Source organism: Phyllobates terribilis, unplaced genomic scaffold (assembly GCF_046119375.1).
Source record: "Phyllobates terribilis strain yellow unplaced genomic scaffold, ASM4611937v1 Scaffold_3__8_contigs__length_932513732, whole genome shotgun sequence".
Taxonomy (NCBI): domain Eukaryota; kingdom Metazoa; phylum Chordata; class Amphibia; order Anura; family Dendrobatidae; genus Phyllobates; species Phyllobates terribilis.
Genome location: NW_027362763.1, coordinates 359,148,273 through 359,166,732, shown reverse-complemented (window position 1 = coordinate 359,166,732; position 18,460 = coordinate 359,148,273). Strand labels below are relative to the sequence as shown.

General features: G+C 41.5%; 1 protein-coding gene across 3 annotated transcripts in view; it reads right to left on the bottom strand.

The window, feature by feature from the left end:
* CCDC150 (coiled-coil domain containing 150) overlaps positions 1 to 1,678 on the bottom strand; it is a 93,290-nt gene extending 91,612 nt beyond the window's left edge. For all 3 annotated transcript variants that reach the window (XM_073675321.1, XM_073675322.1, XM_073675323.1), the window contains exon 1: positions 1,455 to 1,678. The gene's annotated coding sequence lies outside the window, so the exon portion shown is untranslated. The remainder of the gene's footprint in view (positions 1 to 1,454) is intronic.
* Between the last annotated feature and the right edge of the window lie 16,782 nt (positions 1,679 to 18,460).

Sequence of the window (18,460 nt, the reverse complement as noted above, 5' to 3'; positions counted from 1 at the left end):
GTCATGTCCCCAAGCGCGATCAATCTGCAGATATGGGGTTAATCTGTAGGGCAATAGGATTCTAAAGCCGCCCGGTTACTTGTGAGTAAATTAACTGTATTCCTGCCAGGAGGCCCAGCTTTCAGTAATAGAGGTCTACTCTATAAAGTCAGCTTTCAGTCAATGTGCAAGGGCGTAATTACAACCAGCGCGCTGGCAAACCGCTATGACGGAAGACCGGAGACTACAGGGAGGAATAAAGGTAATTTCACTTTCACTGCGGCAGCCGGGCGGGTTGAGAACGCTATTAACCTACAGATTAACCCCATATCTGCAGGTTTATAGCGTTTACGGACTTGGCAGGTTTTCTTTAAGCTTTCATGGACATGTGCTTCAAATGAAAGCATCTATCACATGTCAGTGGCATTAAACTTTGAAAGTCAGCATCTTGTATCATGTGGAGATGGAAACACCCACTAATGTTTGCATGTTGGTGGCTGTTTAAAGCACAACTCCAGCATTTTTAATTATTTCAGTGCTGGAGTGGAGCCATTAATCTAAGGTCCGTGACCCTAGTATTATACTCACCAGCTGCCGTCTTCAGCTCTTCCCAGCACCACTGTGGTCTCGTGCTGGCATTTTGTGACCGTAACTTTTGACAGTCCGGAAGTCAGAGGTCACGGTCACAAGCTCTCAGTGTAAGTCTATGAGATCCTTGTTCTGTCCTTGTTCGTGCTGTCATAGACTTACACTGAGTACTGACCCCCGAGTCGCCCAGCAAACCCTGGAGCAATCCGGCAGGTCACAACCTGCAGAAGACAGCAGTGGCGGCGCTGTTAACAGCTGAAGATAGCGGCTGGTGAGTACAATACTAGAGTCAGGGAACTTAGATTAGTGACACCACTTCAGTGCAGAACTAACAAAGAAAATACTTTGGTGGTGCTTCAATAGCCGGTTTAGACTGACCGCCTTCACTTTCCAGCGCGCACAAAACAATCAGTAATAGACAAAGACTGCTATTGTTCTCGGCAGCACACGTTCTATATACATGGGGTGATTTGCTGCCAAGAATGATGATTTTTAGCCTGCTCAAGAAAAAAAAAAACATTGGTGGTTTACTCGTTCATTGAACTATTGGTGCTAGCTTATACTGCACGATTATCAGAAAACGAGCGTGCCTGATATATGTGCAGTGTAAATGCACCGGGTGAATGGAGAGCTGGATGCAGGCTCTGTGCAGCAGACATATACCGTGACAATGTCCTGGGCGCTTCCATAGACAAGCAGAAAAGACATGAGAATAAAGCACAGATAGAGAAACACCACAGTCACTAACGATCACTATTCCCCCAGAGAAAGGCCCCCAGCTCACAACCAGAAATCGCCAGACTGCCCAATGACACAAAGAGATGCGACCGATCATCAGAAGGATGACAGCAGGGCAGCGGCCATCATAGAGGCAATGCCGGACTTACAGCAGCACAAGGCTCCGCGATGTGCGCACTGCTGACACTTCCTCCTGATACATAAGCGGCTTCTGACGTCTGCGCTCCTAATGCTCCCGCAGACCTTCTTGCTCCGTTACCATGGAGATGCAGCCGCTTCTTCCTTCAAACTGTCCCGCTGTACAGGTAATCCCCACCGCGCACGCTCAAGCAAGAGCCGAGCTTGCGAGTTTCCCTGTCAGGAAGTTGTCGCTAGAGGGAAAGATGAAGCTGCGCTGTGTCTGCTTAGTGGCTTCACAAACATGGCGGACGCACACAGCTCTGTCTTCTGTGCTCTGCAGCTTGACCATGTTTGTTAATTTTCTTTAGTGGATATTGTTGTTGTTTCTAAAGATAAGATGATAAACTCACCCATTACAGGAATCAGCTGTGGAGACAATGTAACTTCTAGCTAAAGGAGCAAATCACACGTTTTTTTTTATTTTTTATTTTACCGTTTTATTGAAGCCGGGACTGACCGCCATTCACCTGTATGACAACGCGATGTATCTGTGGTGCAGAGCGATCTTGGGGCACAGCTAAAGTCCCATATAGCCCCAGCCTGAAACTTGTGAGGGACTGAAACTTACTGAACGACAGTCGTAGATTAGACAGTCTTAACCCCTTCGCGACCTTGGGATTTTACGTTTTTGCATTTTCGTTTTTTGCTCCCCTTGTTCCCAGAGCCATAGCGTTTTTATTTTTTGGGCAATATGGCCATGTGAGGGCTTATTTTTTGCGGGACGAGTTGTACTTTTAAACGCCATTACTAGTTTTACCATATCTTGTACTGGAAAACGGGAAAAAAATTGCAAGTGTGGTGAAATTGCAAAAAAATGCAATTCCACAGTTTGTTTGTTTTTTTTCTTTCCACGTTCACTGAATGCTAAAACTGACCTTTCAGCATTATTCTCCAGGTCATTACGAGTTTGTAGATACCAAACATGTATAGGTTCTTTTTTATTTAAGTGGTGAAAAAAAAATTCCAAAGTTTGCTAAAAAAAAAATAAAAAAAAAGACGCCATTTTCCGAGACCGATAGCGTCTCCATTTTTCGGGATCTGGGGCCGAGTGAGAGCTTATTTTTTGCGCGCCGGGCTGACGTTTTTATTGATACCATTTTGGGGTAGATCCGATGTTTTGATTGCCCGTTATTGCATTTTATTGCAATGTTGCGGCGACCAAAAAAACTTAATTCTGGCGTTTGGAATTTTTTTCTCGTTATGCCGTTTACAGATCGGATTAATTTTTTTTTATATTGATAGATCGGGCGATTCTGAACGCGGCAGTACCAAATATGTGTATGTTGGGTTTATTTTTTATTATTTTATTTTGAATGGGGCAAAAGGGGGGTGATTTAAACTTTTATATTTTTTTTATTTTTTTTATATTTTTAAAAACATTTTTTTTTAACTGTTTGCTTGCTTCTATAGTCTCCATAGGAGATTAGAAGCAGCACTTGTCTAATCGCCTCTGCTACATAAAGGTGATCAGCAGATCACCTCTATGTAGCAGAAATGGTCCTGTACTATGAGCGATGACCACTAGGTGGCGCTCATAGTAATCTTTACATGACAACCACTGGAGTCTTCTGCAGACCCAGAGTTGTCATGCCCACCCATCGATGACCCGCGATCAGCTGACATGTGCTCGGTTCAGTGCGGGCTCACCGCCGAAGCCCTCACTGAACCGGGGGTGATGGCCTGGGGCGTACTAATACGCCCCAGGCCAGTAAGGGGTTAAAATGTGCCAGATTTATCACAGGGGTTCATGATGTTTGATAAGTCTGGTGCGTTTTATGACTGTCTAGTCCAGGGATGGGGAACCTCAGATCTGCTGGCTGTAAACGACCTTGTCTCTGGACCAGGGCCGGACTGGCCATCTGGCAACTGGTACCTGCACTGGGCCGCTCTGTCACTTGGTGTCTCCTGGTATCTTCCGCTTCGCAGAGATCAACGCCGCACCCCTTCTCCCACGAGACCTCCTTTTATTCACATTCACATTATGCACATGAAGGGTGAGAGAGGAGATGAGGCCTCCACCAGTCAGCAAGATCATTAGCTACGGCCAGCCAGCCTCGCAGGAGCAGGCTGAGGTACATAGCTTCCCACACTGAAGAGGTGCAGCACGCTATTGCAGGAACCATCCCCCAGTCCAGCTGGTGAGAAGGACTTTTTCCCGGTGTGCGGGAGGACATGTTAGGTGAAACGCTTGTCCTCTGTTCTGTCCAGCAGCTCCGGCCTCTGATCTGCTGCTCCTATCTTGCTACACATGATCTTTGGTGTGCGAGCCATGGCGCATGACATCACTACCATGTTCCCTCAGTCAGGGGCACGACAGTGTCAGCTGCCAGCCTCTGATTGGCCAGCGGCATATATGGCAGCGTAGGGAGCCGGCAGGCAGGGCCAGCATTAGGGGGGGCAGACTAGGCATCTGCCTAGGGCCCCCACTCCCTTGGGGACCCCCAGCGGCTACAGCAGGAACTTCACAGATAATAGCATTATAAGTGAAGCTTCCGATGTAGAGACTGGTTGAGGACCTGTAGTGACATCACGATCATGTGACTATAATGTCACTGCAAAGAGAGGAGAGAACAAGGCGCAATGGGTGACTCAGTATTGCAATTGTAGAGGGGTGTGGGGATGGCTACTAACCTTATGAAGTTGTGCACCTCTGCACAACCCCAGTGTAAAGCTCCACAAGCTCCGCTCTGTTGGTGGCTGTCATCTATTTCCAGCGGCGTTCACAGATCCTGATCTCTTGGTGGTATATCACGTGGTCAGGTTAGTAGCATGTAATGCCGAGATAGACGCCCAGCTTCACCAACACCCCCGGCAGCGTTCCGGAGGGGTTAAGGCAGCGCAGCTTGGAAAACCAGGGTAGTGATTCTAATTAAATTGCTCCCACAGGTGAAAAAACAATAGGTTAAAGGCAGCTCTACCGCACCCCAACAGGGGGAAAAAGGACAATAAATGGATATGAATAGCGGTACCAGAGCGCCAATAACAGGGCAAAAATATTAAAAGGACTAATTTATTAATACACACACAATGCGTTTCGGTGGACACAGCCACCTTCATCAGGTGTGACAAGCAGCAAACAATTGATCCTTATATACATTTGACTAGGTATACAATTACTTCAGAGGGGCAGAGCTAAATACAGAGTATTTCCTCTATATTAACCCCTTGAGTTCATATATGCTCAATAGAGTAAAAAGGATTGTTATAAAATAATGCCTAATGAAGCATATAGGGTTCTTATAAAAAGGATTCACTGTAAAAAAAAAAAAAAAAAACTTGTGAATCCTATAATCTTAATACTTCATAGGATATATTGTCATCTACCACCCTATATTTTAGATTATATAAAATAATAATAATAATAATTTTTACATACAACATAAAACAATGCATAAATATAAAGTATAAAATTACAATCAGTTTCTATCATTGTAATTAGGAAAAGTAGACGAAGAAAGGAAAGAGAAAAAAAAAAAAAAAAAAAATCCAAAAAAATAAAAATAAAAAAAAAAAATAAAATTTTTTTTTTAAATTTTTCTCCTTTCTCTCTCTCCTCCCTCCTCCCCTCCCTCTCTCCTTTCCCCTTCTTCCCTCCTTCTCTCTCTCCTCACCCCTCCTCCTCCATATAAAAGATATATATAATAAATTTGCTAAAATATGAAAACAATTATTTAAAAAGTTGTCTTCTCTATATTAAGGTTCAAACCTTCAGGAGACAAGGTTCCCATTTTGAAAATCCAATAATTTTCACGTGTAATGAGACGATTTAGTCTATCAGGGTGTGTATCAACTATATGATCAATGATAGTTAGTTTTAGGTTATTAGGATTTTTTTGATGTTCTTTTAAGAAATGATTAGAAACGCTATGTAGGGGAAAGCCGTTTCTAATATTTTGGCGATGTTTATTTAATCTTGAGTGCATTTCCTGGATAGTGCGGCCAATGTATTGCAGGCCGCAGGTGCACTGGAGCAGATAGATCACATATGAGGACTGACATGTAAGTCTAAAGCGAATGGGATATATCTCTCCAGTGACCGCAGAGACGAATGTTTTGGCTCCGTTATCAATGGATTGACAGCATAAGCATTTAGGGACATTACATTTATAACATCCATTATTGCTAATAGGAGCTGGATGGTTCGGTCTTCTACCAATTGTTGTATTGCTAGGGGCTATATAGTTTCCTAGATTTTTACTCCTCCGATATATGACATGAGGAAATTCCGGTAAATGACCAGTTAATATTGGATCATTACTTAAAATGAACCAGTATTTTTTTAATAAACTGGATAACACTTGCGTAGGTTTACCATAGGTAGTAATCAGATTTAAACTGAAATCGTTGTTTGGATCTTGGCTGGTATTCTTGGATTTGTTGATACACAGGTTCTGTGATAGGGATCTAGTTTTGGAGAAAGCATCCTCTAATAATTTCCGGGGGTATCCCTTAGCTCTAAAACGTTTTTGTAAAACCTTAGATTCCAGAAAAAAATCCGAATCATGTGTACAATTTTTTCTGACACGCCAATATTGACCATATGGAATATTTCTAATCCAGCTGGGTAGATGGCCACTGTCAAATTCAAGATAGCTATTTACATCCACTTCCTTAAAGTGGGTAGATGTGGATATTTTACCCGAATTGTCTATATTTATCTGAAGGTCAAGATATTGAATATTACTCTCAGATATGGTAGAGGTAAAGGAAAGACCCCAGTCGTTAGAGTTTAATTCATCAATAAATTTGGCAGCCTCCACAGTATTTCCCCTCCATATGATAAACAGATCATCTATAAAGCGGCGGTACATAACGATGGGTTTATCGGCGCCGAGGGATTGCGCGATGTGGATAGACTCGAATGCCCCCATATATAGATTTGCATAACTGGGGGCAAACCTCGTCCCCATCGCGCAGCCCCTCAGCTGCCGATACATCACCCCCTCAAAAGAAAATACATTGTTCTCAAGAATGAAAGTTATACCCCTCAATAAAAAAATTTTTTGAGGATCTTGTAAGTTAGGGTCCTCATCTAGGAATATTTTAATTGCCTGTAAACCCAATACATGTGTGATATTGGAATAAAGAGAGCTTATATCGAGTGTAATAAGAAGACAGCCTGGAAGAGGGGGTAATTCTCTCAATATTGTAATTAAATGTGTAGAATCCTTTAAATGAGAATCTAGGGATAAAACGTACTTCTGTAAAAAAAGATCAATATAGTGGGATAAGTTGGATGTGATAGAATTAATACCAGAAATAATAGGACGTCCAGGGGGATTAAATTTATCTTTATGAATTTTGGGTAAAAAATAAAAATAAGGGACTTTGAATTTTTTAATGTCTAAAAAGGATTTTTCTTTTTTATTGAGGAAGCCAGCTGTAGAGGCCCCTGCTACAAGTCCTTTGTACTCCAAAAAAATGGTTACAGATGGGTCTGCTTCTAATTTCACGTAGTAGTTTGAGTCGTCTAAGATTCTGAGGCCCTCCTTGATGTACCAGCCCCTCTTCATTATCACAGTCCCCCCTCCCTTATCTGCTCTCTTTATAATTATTTCTTTATTATCCTGAAGGGTTTTTAATGCACATTTCTCCTGGTAGCTCAAGTTGTTCACTTTTTTTGAAATTGGGGGGAATGTCCTAAGGTCCCTCAAAATTAATTGTTGGAAAGTTTCAAGGTGTGAACCATTACATCACAAAGGTTCACACCTTGAAACTTTCCAACATTAATTTTTTGTGCATTAAAAACCCTTCAGGATAATAAAGAAATAATTATAAAGAGAGCAGATAAGGGAGGGGGGACTGTGATAATGAACAGGGGCTGGTACATCAAGGAGGGCCTCAGAATCTTAGACGACTCAAACTACTACGTGAAATTAGAAGCAGACCCATCTGTAACCATTTTTTTGGAGTACAAAGGACTTGTAGCAGGGGCCTCTACAGCTGGCTTCCTCAATAAAAAAGAAAAATCCTTTTTAGACATTAAAAAATTCAAAGTCCCTTATTTTTATTTTTTACCCAAAATTCATAAAGATAAATTTAATCCCCCTGGACGTCCTATTATTTCTGGTATTAATTCTATCACATCCAACTTATCCCACTATATTGATCTTTTTTTACAGAAGTACGTTTTATCCCTAGATTCTCATTTAAAGGATTCTACACATTTAATTACAATATTGAGAGAATTACCCCCTCTTCCAGGCTGTCTTCTTATTACACTCGATATAAGCTCTCTTTATTCCAATATCACACATGTATTGGGTTTACAGGCAATTAAAATATTCCTAGATGAGGACCCTAACTTACAAGATCCTCAAAAAATTTTTTTATTGAGGGGTATAACTTTCATTCTTGAGAACAATGTATTTTCTTTTGAGGGGGTGATGTATCGGCAGCTGAGGGGCTGCGCGATGGGGACGAGGTTTGCCCCCAGTTATGCAAATCTATATATGGGGGCATTCGAGTCTATCCACATCGCGCAATCCCTCGGCGCCGATAAACCCATCGTTATGTACCGCCGCTTTATAGATGATCTGTTTATCATATGGAGGGGAAATACTGTGGAGGCTGCCAAATTTATTGATGAATTAAACTCTAACGACTGGGGTCTTTCCTTTACCTCTACCATATCTGAGAGTAATATTCAATATCTTGACCTTCAGATAAATATAGACAATTCGGGTAAAATATCCACATCTACCCACTTTAAGGAAGTGGATGTAAATAGCTATCTTGAATTTGACAGTGGCCATCTACCCAGCTGGATTAGAAATATTCCATATGGTCAATATTGGCGTGTCAGAAAAAATTGTACACATGATTCGGATTTTTTTCTGGAATCTAAGGTTTTACAAAAACGTTTTAGAGCTAAGGGATACCCCCGGAAATTATTAGAGGATGCTTTCTCCAAAACTAGATCCCTATCGCAGAACCTGTGTATCAACAAATCCAAGAATACCAGCCAAGAGCCAAACAACGATTTCAGTTTAAATCTGATTACTACCTATGGTAAACCTACGCAAGTGTTATCCAGTTTATTAAAAAAATACTGGTTCATTTTAAGTAATGATCCAATATTAACTGGTCATTTACCGGAATTTCCTCATGTCATATATCGGAGGAGTAAAAATCTAGGAAACTATATAGCCCCTAGCAATACAACAATTGGTAGAAGACCGAACCATCCAGCTCCTATTAGCAATAATGGATGTTATAAATGTAATGTCCCTAAATGCTTATGCTGTCAATCCATTGATAACGGAGCCAAAACATTCGTCTCTGCGGTCACTGGAGAGATATATCCCATTCGCTTTAGACTTACATGTCAGTCCTCATATGTGATCTATCTGCTCCAGTGCACCTGCGGCCTGCAATACATTGGCCGCACTATCCAGGAAATGCACTCAAGATTAAATAAACATCGCCAAAACATTAGAAACGGCTTTCCCCTACATAGCGTTTCTAATCATTTCTTAAAAGAACATCAAAAAAATCCTAATAACCTAAAACTAACTATCATTGATCATATAGTTGATACACACCCTGATAGACTAAATCATCTCATTACACGTGAAAATTATTGGATTTTCAAAATGGGAACCTTGTCTCCTGAAGGTTTGAACCTTAATATAGAGAAGACAACTTTTTAAATAATTGTTTTCATATTTTAGCAAATTTATTATATATATCTTTTATATGGAGGAGGAGGGGTGAGGAGAGAGAGAAGGAGGGAAGAAGGGGAAAGGAGAGAGGGAGGGGAGGAGGGAGGAGAGAGAGAAAGGAGAAAAATTTAAAAAAAAAAAATTATTTTTTATTTTTATTTTTATTTTTTTGGATTTTTTTTTTTTTTTTTTCTCTTTCCTTTCTTCGTCTACTTTTCCTAATTACAATGATAGAAACTGATTGTAATTTTATACTTTATATTTATGCATTGTTTTATGTTGTATGTAAAAATTATTATTATTATTATTATTTTATATAATCTAAAATATAGGGTGGTAGATGACAATATATCCTATGAAGTATTAAGATTATAGGATTCACAAGTTTTTTTTTTTGTTTTTGTTTTTTTGTTTTTGTTTTTTTTTACAGTGAATCCTTTTTATAAGAACCCTTTATGCTTCATTAGGCATTAATTTATAGCAATCCTTTTTACTCTATTGAGCATATATGAACTCAAGGGGTTAATATAGAGGTATTACTCTGTATCTGGCCCCGCCCCTTTTAAGTAATTGTATACCTAGTCAAATGTATATAAGGATCAATTGTTTGCTGCTTGTCACACCTGATGAAGGTGGCTGTGTCCACCGAAACGCGTTGTGTGTGTGTATTAATAAATCAGTCCTTTTAATATTTTTGCCCTGTTATTGACGCTCTGGTACTGCTATTCATATCCATAATGTCACTGCAGGCCTTGCAGTCCGAAGAGCTTCAGGACCTGGTTACTGAACCTCCCCCATCAGAGTGATAGAAGCGCTCACTGACCAGTGCTCCTGTCCTCCTGCACAGAGCCTGAGGGGGAGGGGGAGCCAGAGACCGACACCTACCGAGCTGAGCTGCTAGATAAGTTCTCCTGTGTCCACTTGTGTGCTGTGCTGCTCCTGTCTGCCTCCCCTTGCTCCTGCCTGCCTCCTCCTGCTCCTGCCAGTCTCCTCCTGCTCCTGCCAGCCTCCTCCTGCTCCTGCCAGCCTCCTCCTGCTCCTGCCTGTCTCCTCCTGCTCCTGCCAGCCTCCCCTGATTTGTATGTGTTTATATGAATGTTTGTTGTCCTGCATACATGTGCTGTGTGTAATGTGTGTATCTGCTGAGCATTTGTTGTGCAGAGTGTGTGTGCCTTATACAAGTGTGTGATGTGTGTACCATGTACATGTGTGTATAAGTGGGTATGTTTATAGATTTTATTGCATTATTCTAACTTGTATATACAAATGTGGTCAAAATTGTTGGTACCCCTCGTTTAATGAAAGAAAAACCCACAATGGTCACAGAAATAGCTTGAATCTGACAAAAGTAATAAATTAAAAATCTTTTAAAATGAACAAATGAAAGTCAGTCATGTTTCACAGTAGGGACAGTGTTCTTTTCTTGATATGCTTCATTTTTCCATCTGTGAACATAGAGCTGATGTACCTTGCCAAAAACTTCCATTCTTGTCTCATCTATCCATAGGACATTCTCCCAGGAGCTTTGTGGCTTGTCAACATGTAGTTTGGGAAATTCCAGTCTGGCTTTTTTATGACTTTTTTTCAACAATGGTGTTCTCCTTGGTCGTCTCCCATGAAGTCTACTTTGGATCAAACAACGACGGATGGTGCGATGTAGATGGTCAGGTGCAGACACACAGTGTGTGTGTGTGTGAGTATGCGTGCGTGCGTGATCCACATTTATAAATCCCGGCAGTGTGCCCATCATTCTTCCTCAGCCGGTGTAAAGAGGCCGGGAAACAAGCGTCGAATGACTTCAATATTGTCGATCACGCTCGTTAAACAGCCTGAACTCAGTGCATGTAAATACAACCAAAATGTTTGAGTGTGATGGTGCAGAATGTCAGCATTTAGGGCCCCAGATTAAACTTTTGCCTAGGGCCCCACTTTGCCTAAAACCGGCCCTGCCGGCAGGTTCCCTGCATCGCAATACATTTCAGCTACAGTAGATGTGCACCATTGTCGCTGGACCCCTCCAACTCTGGGCCCAGGTGCAGCTGCATTGGCAATATGTCCGCCCCTGCCATTACTGATCCCTGTGGCACACCACTGTTCACTGTGACCCAATCAGAATGTGTTCCATTAACCCCTTTAAAGCCTGGGGAGTATTAGTACACCCCAGGCCATCACCCCCGGTTCAGTGAGGGCTCCGGCGCTGAGCCCGCACTGAACCGTGCACATGTCAGCTGATTTATACAGCTGACATGTGCCCGCAACAGCCGCGGGTGGAATCGCGATCCACCCGCGGCTGTTAACCAGTTAAATGCCGCTGTCAATCTCTGACAGCGGCATTTAACAGCGCCCGGCCGGAAGCGCGGCATTAGCCCCGCCCATCGGTGACTCCATCGCATGATCGCGGGTCACTGATGGGTGGCCATGACAACCCTGGGTCTGCAGCAGTGGTCGGCGCTCATAGCACATGAGCATTTCTGCTACATAGAGGTGATCTGCTCATCACCTCTATGTAGCAGAGGTGATTAGACAGTTGCTGCTTCTAGTCTCCTATGGAGACTATAGAAGCAAGCAAAAAGTGTAAAAAAAAATGTTTAAAAAAAAAGGTTAAAAAATATATATATATATATATATATATATATATATATATATATATATATATATATATATATATATATATATATAAAAGTTTAAATCACCCCCCTTTCGCCCCATTCAAAATAAAATAATAATAAAAAAAAACACATACACATATTTGGTATTGTCGCGTTCCTAATCGCCCGATCTATCAATATAAAAAAAGAATTAATCCGAACGGTAAACGGCGTAACGAGAAAAAAAATCTAAACTCCAGAATTACATTTTTTTCGGTCGCTGCAACACTGCAATAAAATGCAATAACGGACGATCAAAACATCGGATCTACCCCAAAATGGTATCAATAAAAACGTTAGCCCAGCGCGCAAAAAATAAGTCACCACCCAGACCCAAATCCCGAAAAATGGAGACGCTACGGGTCTTGGAAAATGGCGCCATTTTTTTTTTTTTTTTAAGCAAACTTTGGATTTTATTTTCACCACTTAAATAAAAAAAAAACTATACATGTTTGGTGTCTACGAACTCATAATGACCTGGAGAATAAGAATGGTAGGTCATTTTTAGCATTCAGTGAACGTGGTATTGCATTTTTTTTGCAATTTGACCGCACTTTAAATTTTTTTTCCGTTTTCCCGTACACTATATGGTATAATCAGTAATGTCATTCAAAAGTACAACTCATCCCGCAAAAAATAAGCCCTCACACGGCCATATTGACTAAAAAATAAAAACGCTATGGCTCTGGGAACAAGGGGAGCAAAAAGCGAAAATGCAAAAATGGAAAATCCCAAGGTCCTTAAGGGGTTAATAACCACTCTCTGATTTCTATCAATGAGCCAGTTGTTAACCCAGTTACACATATTTTCCCCTTGTCCCATTGCTCTCATGTTATGTACTAACCTTTTGTGTGGCCCCGTATCAAATGACTTTGAAAAGTCCAGATAGACAACAGTCACTGTGTTTTCCTGGTCCAATCTAGAATTTACCACCTCATAGAATCTGATCAGATTAGTTTGCAGGACAGATCCCTCATAAAGATATGTTTATATTGGGAAGTTAGGTTATTGTTATTGAGATACTCCAGGATAGCATCTCTTAGGTTATGTGCCCACGATGCAGAAATGCTGCATATTTTTTCCGCTTCTCCCTGTCAGAAAAAACGCATGCGGATTTTACATGCGTTTTTCCCCACCAGGTAGAAGCGTTTGTTAAGCGTTTTTGCATGCATTTCTGCATGTGGGTTATCAAGCGCTTTTCCAAGCGATTTTAGCATCACTTGGAAAAGTGCTTGACAACTTCTTCACACTATATAAATCCATGCAACCGGCATGGATTTATATAGTGTGACCAAGTAATAGTTAAAAAAAAAGAATAAGAATGGTGAAAAATAAAGATTATACTTACCTTCCGATGGCCCCCGGTCTCCATAGCGATGCGTCCGGTGTGTTGTATCGGTCGCGGTGGTGTGAAGGACCTGCCATGACGTCACTGACTCATGTGACAGGTCACGCGACCGCCGACGTCAGCGGTCGCGTGACCTGTCACATGACTAAATAACTTCATGTCAGGTCCTCACACCACTGCGAGCCGCCGAACACACCAGACGCATCGCTGAGGAGGCCGGGGGACATCGGAAGGTAAGTATAATCTTTATTTATTTTTTTTAATTCTTTTTTTTTACAGTTACTATGGTATCCGGGTCTGGATGGGAGTCTCCTCTTCTCCAGACCTGGGTACCATCCGCACATTGAATCGCTTCATATCCGCGTGTGCACATGTAGTGATGCGGATATCAAGCGTTTCAATGCAAGTCAGTGGCGGCAATTACGCTGCGTATCCGCAAAATTAATGGACATGCTACGTATTTTTCTGCAATGATAACCCGCAGCGGAAATTTCCGCAGCATGTGCACAGCACATGCGGATTATCATTGAGGACCATGGGGCACGTATTACCAAGCGTTTTTTAAGCGTTTTCGCTGCCGAAATTCCGCCGCAAAAACGCTTGAAAAACGCATAGTGGGCACGCAGCCTTAGAAAAACCTCAAAGATGTTGCCTACAGTAGTGGTTAAACTTACCGGCCTATAAATTCCAGGCTCAGATGTTGTCCCCTTCTTGAATATTGATACCACATTTGCTATGTTGCTGTAACACTTGTGGGTGAATGTAACTCTGGTGGATGTGGACCCTCTGCACCACGAGTCGGGCTTACCCTGGAGGAACATGACTAGGTTTCTACTGGGTCTTCACTAGAGCCTCTGGTGGTGAGGATAGGCTGGGCTGCCGGTAGACACCAGGTATCACTCCAGGGCTGTCCCCGGGACTGCAGCAGCAGACCAGAGGGTCAGAGTCACAGGTACAGGAGGGCCAATACAAGGACGAGGTCAGACGTTCTGAGGTCGGGGCAGGCAGCACAGGTTCAGGATAGAGAAAGTGACAAGCTGCAGATTTCAAAAACTCAATGCATTTCAAATTCTTCAGTGTTAGAAAAGGCTCAGGGGTGTGAAATTTACAACCATGTCAGAAGCAAAAAATGCGATGATTAAGACAGTCGGCTGAAACGCGTGTGCATAATTTTTTAATGTTTTTTAGAGATGAAGTTGCGATTTCTTTTCTCTAATTTAGCACAATAAATTATGGCTTGTAATAGAAGATTCTGATGCTGGATCACTGTTTTTTGCTTCTGCTTTCCTCGCACAGCATTACAAGTCTCCGTGCATGGATCTTCTTATGGGTGTGCTGACTTTTTTTGCCTTTTTGATTATATACATGTCATCCACTTTGCTGGAACTGTAATACGTTGTATTATGGGATTTTTTTTGCATGAAAATATGCAGCAGAACTTAGCCTAAATGAGTGTATCTCAACCACAGATGCAAAAAGAGGAAGAGAAAAGAACCACATCAAAGATGAGCACACCTAATTATAAAAATAACGTACCGATCTTTATTTAGAAATATAGACAAAACAGCTAAAACCATTTAAAAATATATAACTGAAGGGACCTTGCTTCCACTATAGTGAGGTCAACCTCAGATGCAGTAGCTGGTTGTAAGTGAGGTGAGGATAGGGAGAAAGTTATCATAGAAGTGATCATATTCTGCAGTCTTTCCTGGGGAGAGTGAGGAAAGTACAATTTGTTTGTTTTTAAAATGGCAAATGACAGGGATTTTTAAAACCGGAAACTCCTTTAACGCTTGCAACCTCTGCTGTTTCACTGCAACTCAAACTGTGAAATCAGTCAGTAAGGATTTAGGGCACTTTTACATGGTAATATTTTGCATCAGTATTTATTAACAGACGCAAGGAGTCAATCGAAAACACAGAAGAGGTTAAAGTTATTATTTTTCTGTGTTTGTTTCCCTCTGGTTTTTAGCTTACAAATACTGATGTAAATTACTGCTCAAAATACTCACTGTGTGAATGAGGTGAGGAAACTGCTTGTAATTCTGTAGTATGAGTCCTTATTTTGAGGATGAGTGCACACTTGCAGGTGCTGTGGTGTAATGATTGTTTTCTCTGCTCCATCATACTCCCCAGAGCAGGGGCAACCCCTGGGGTAAACCTGCGGCCAGCAGATGTCCAGACGTATCACTCAGTGATATGTGATGGATCCCGACTCCGAAACAAAATGAATCAGACAGAAGCATACAAAATAAATACACGAAGCATTACAATTAGGTGTCAAATATTCTCAACTTTATTTAAATTTACATGACACCAAAATAGCACAACCCCCGACTCACAAAGAATCACTCTCCAGCACTCAGGAGAGGAAAACCCCCTGTGGAGGAAACCTCTAGGGAACCATGGCTGGAGGGCTGCCCTTCCCTTGGACTTAGAGAGTTAGTGCCAATATATAACAGATGTAACTGCAGAGTTTTACAATTTGTACATTTTACCAGATTTACAGAGAATGACATAACAAATATAGACTATAAATGTGATAAACTGGATGTGGGAGAGATCTTGCTGCGATATCTGTCACCAAATTGACTGTTAGAACAAATTTCGTTGGTCTGATTACCCAGGTGGATATATAATTTCTCCCTTACAGATCCAGGTCTCAAGAATTTGGACACCCGGTTACAGTTTGTTATGGATAATCCCTAATAGGATAGATACCCCCTTCCTGCTCGCCCCTCCAAATTTATCACCCATTAAAGTCACAGATCCGTCCATGAACTCCCAAAGGAGAGCTGCTCTTTTTAGAGGGTAACAGAAGGGGATCCTGTTCTGAGGATCCCCCTCTATTACCTTCCCATGCCCTGGGGGTGTCTAAACCAGACAACCCCTTTCCCTGCTAGAACCTCCAAATTACACCAAAGTTGGCACATTACGTGGGGTGGTCAAGCTCAAGGTCCTCAGGCGCATCAGTAATGGCACTGATCGAGGCAGTGCACCCTTCTTTTATGGAATCTTCTTTATGACACTTGTTTATGACCTCATAACAGTTGTCATGGTTACAGGGCCTATTAGTGATGCAGGGCCCAAGTATTAACCCTTTCATTATAGATGCAAATAACTGCACGTGTTGCCAAGGAGGCACCTTATCTTTATGGCTTCCCTTAGGCCCCATAAGAAATACAGATTACAGATTAAACGTGCAAGTGTTTCAGGAGCGTTTTGCACTTTTTTGATCCAGATATTGGGTTTAAAAACAGGAAATTACTTGTAAAATAATATTATAGGGAATTGCATTTCAAGCATTTTCTTAATGTACATTCCACATAGTTACATAATTATATAGGTTGAAAAAAGGCCTAAGACCATAAAGTTCAAACTATCTCCAAAGGTGTACATTTTCAATTACTAGATTATTTATAATTCACAATATCATGTTTTGTTAAAAAAGTATCTAGAACTTTTTAAATGCTGCTATCGTATCTGCCATTACTACCGCTAGTGGTCAGACATTCCGCAGTCTGACTTCTCTGACTGTAAAGAACCACGTCCTATTTAGCTGCCAGAAATGACTTTCCTCCACGTGTAACAAATGTTCCATTACCCTTTATGAGGTCCTGGAAAGTGATAAGTCATGTGCCAGTACTATGCATTGACCACATATGTATTTATACGAATAAATGAGATCTTGTTATAATGTAATAATCTAGTTTCTGCCTTTGAACTGACTCTAAATTCCAAATATCTTTTTTAAAATGTGGAGCCCAAATTGGATCCCATATTCTAGATGTGGCCTTACAAGGGATTTATAGACGGGTAATAATACACTCGGATCGCATGATTTTATCTCTATTTTTATACACCCTAAAATGTTGTTTGCTTTTGCAGCTGCTGCTTGCTACCACATTTTAGCTAAGATACAAGACCCACTTGTAAGGAGAGATGAAAAAAGTAATGGGGGATGACATATAAATATATTGAGGAACTCTATATAGCATAAAATATAAGCAAAAAAGAAAGGGAAGAATGGCCGGAACATCTATTCTTAGACGTATTGGAACCATTCTTTTAAAAATGGTCACAGCTATTCCCCTCATACGGGTGGTCCTCCCCAGCCCCTAAAGCCTCTTTACGAGACCTGGTTGAAGATCGGCGTTAAGGCCTTTGATAACAAAGATAGCTCATTCTCCTCTCTTATATATTACTGATGAGTCAAAACAATATGTACAATAAGATGCAAGTGTTTAAAAAATATTTGATATTTATTGATTTTAACGGGATTTACACTTTGTAACCATGTGATTTATGTGATCGTTGGAATGTAATTCTTATGAGAATTGATGTCACTGCAGTGTTGGTTGTATTTTACTGTTATTCAGTTCAAATCTTTCAATAAAACGAGCTTAAAAAAAAAGGTCATAGCCGTTAAAGGGAACTGTCAGCGAGCAGTACAGCTTACAGAATAACTGATAGAGTGCAGTATATACAATGTAAGGTTGCCGGTTGGAGCGGTTGTCACCTCCTGCAGGAATGTGGATTTACACTAAACTGTGGTCATGTCCTGACTAGATCTTCATCTGCTTTACTCAGCAGAACATTGAGAGAAGATGATGAGAATCTATTCAGCATGTAACTGCAACTGTGGAAATCCCATACTTGCAGTTACATGACAAAGTGGTGGAAAGCCATTTTAACGGCTGCAGTCGGCCAGTGTAAGGCTGAGTTCACACGATGCGTTTTTCGTGCGTTTCCGCGGCGTTTTTGCAGTTGCGTAAACGCCGCGTAAAAGCATGAAAAACGCATGGTAGAAGGGCAGCAATGTTCCCCAATTGAAATCCGCATGTACTGTGCCCATGATGCGGATTTTTCCGCAGCGTAAACGCTGTGGTCAAAAATCCGCAGCATGTCAATTAATTTTGCGGAAACGCTGCTCTTTTGCCGCCATTGACTTGCATTAGACCGCATGGAATCCGCATCACTGTATATGTTGATGCGCTTTTCATGCGGTCTAATGTGCGGATGGTACCCGGGTGTGGATGAGAGGACTCTCATCCAGACCCAGGTACCATTAAAAAAAAAAGAATAAAATAAAAAATACATATTCTCACCTTCTGACGGCCCGCGCTGCGTCCTGCTGGCTTCCCGCGCACTTCGCGGTTGAATGAAGGACCTTCGCTGACGTCAGAGTCATGTGACGGGTCACGTGACGCTGACGTCGGAAGGTCCTACAGTCTTCACTGCCGGCAGCCGGGACCAATGAAGCAGGACACCGGGGGCCATCAGAGGGTAACGTATAGATTGATTTTTTATTTTTT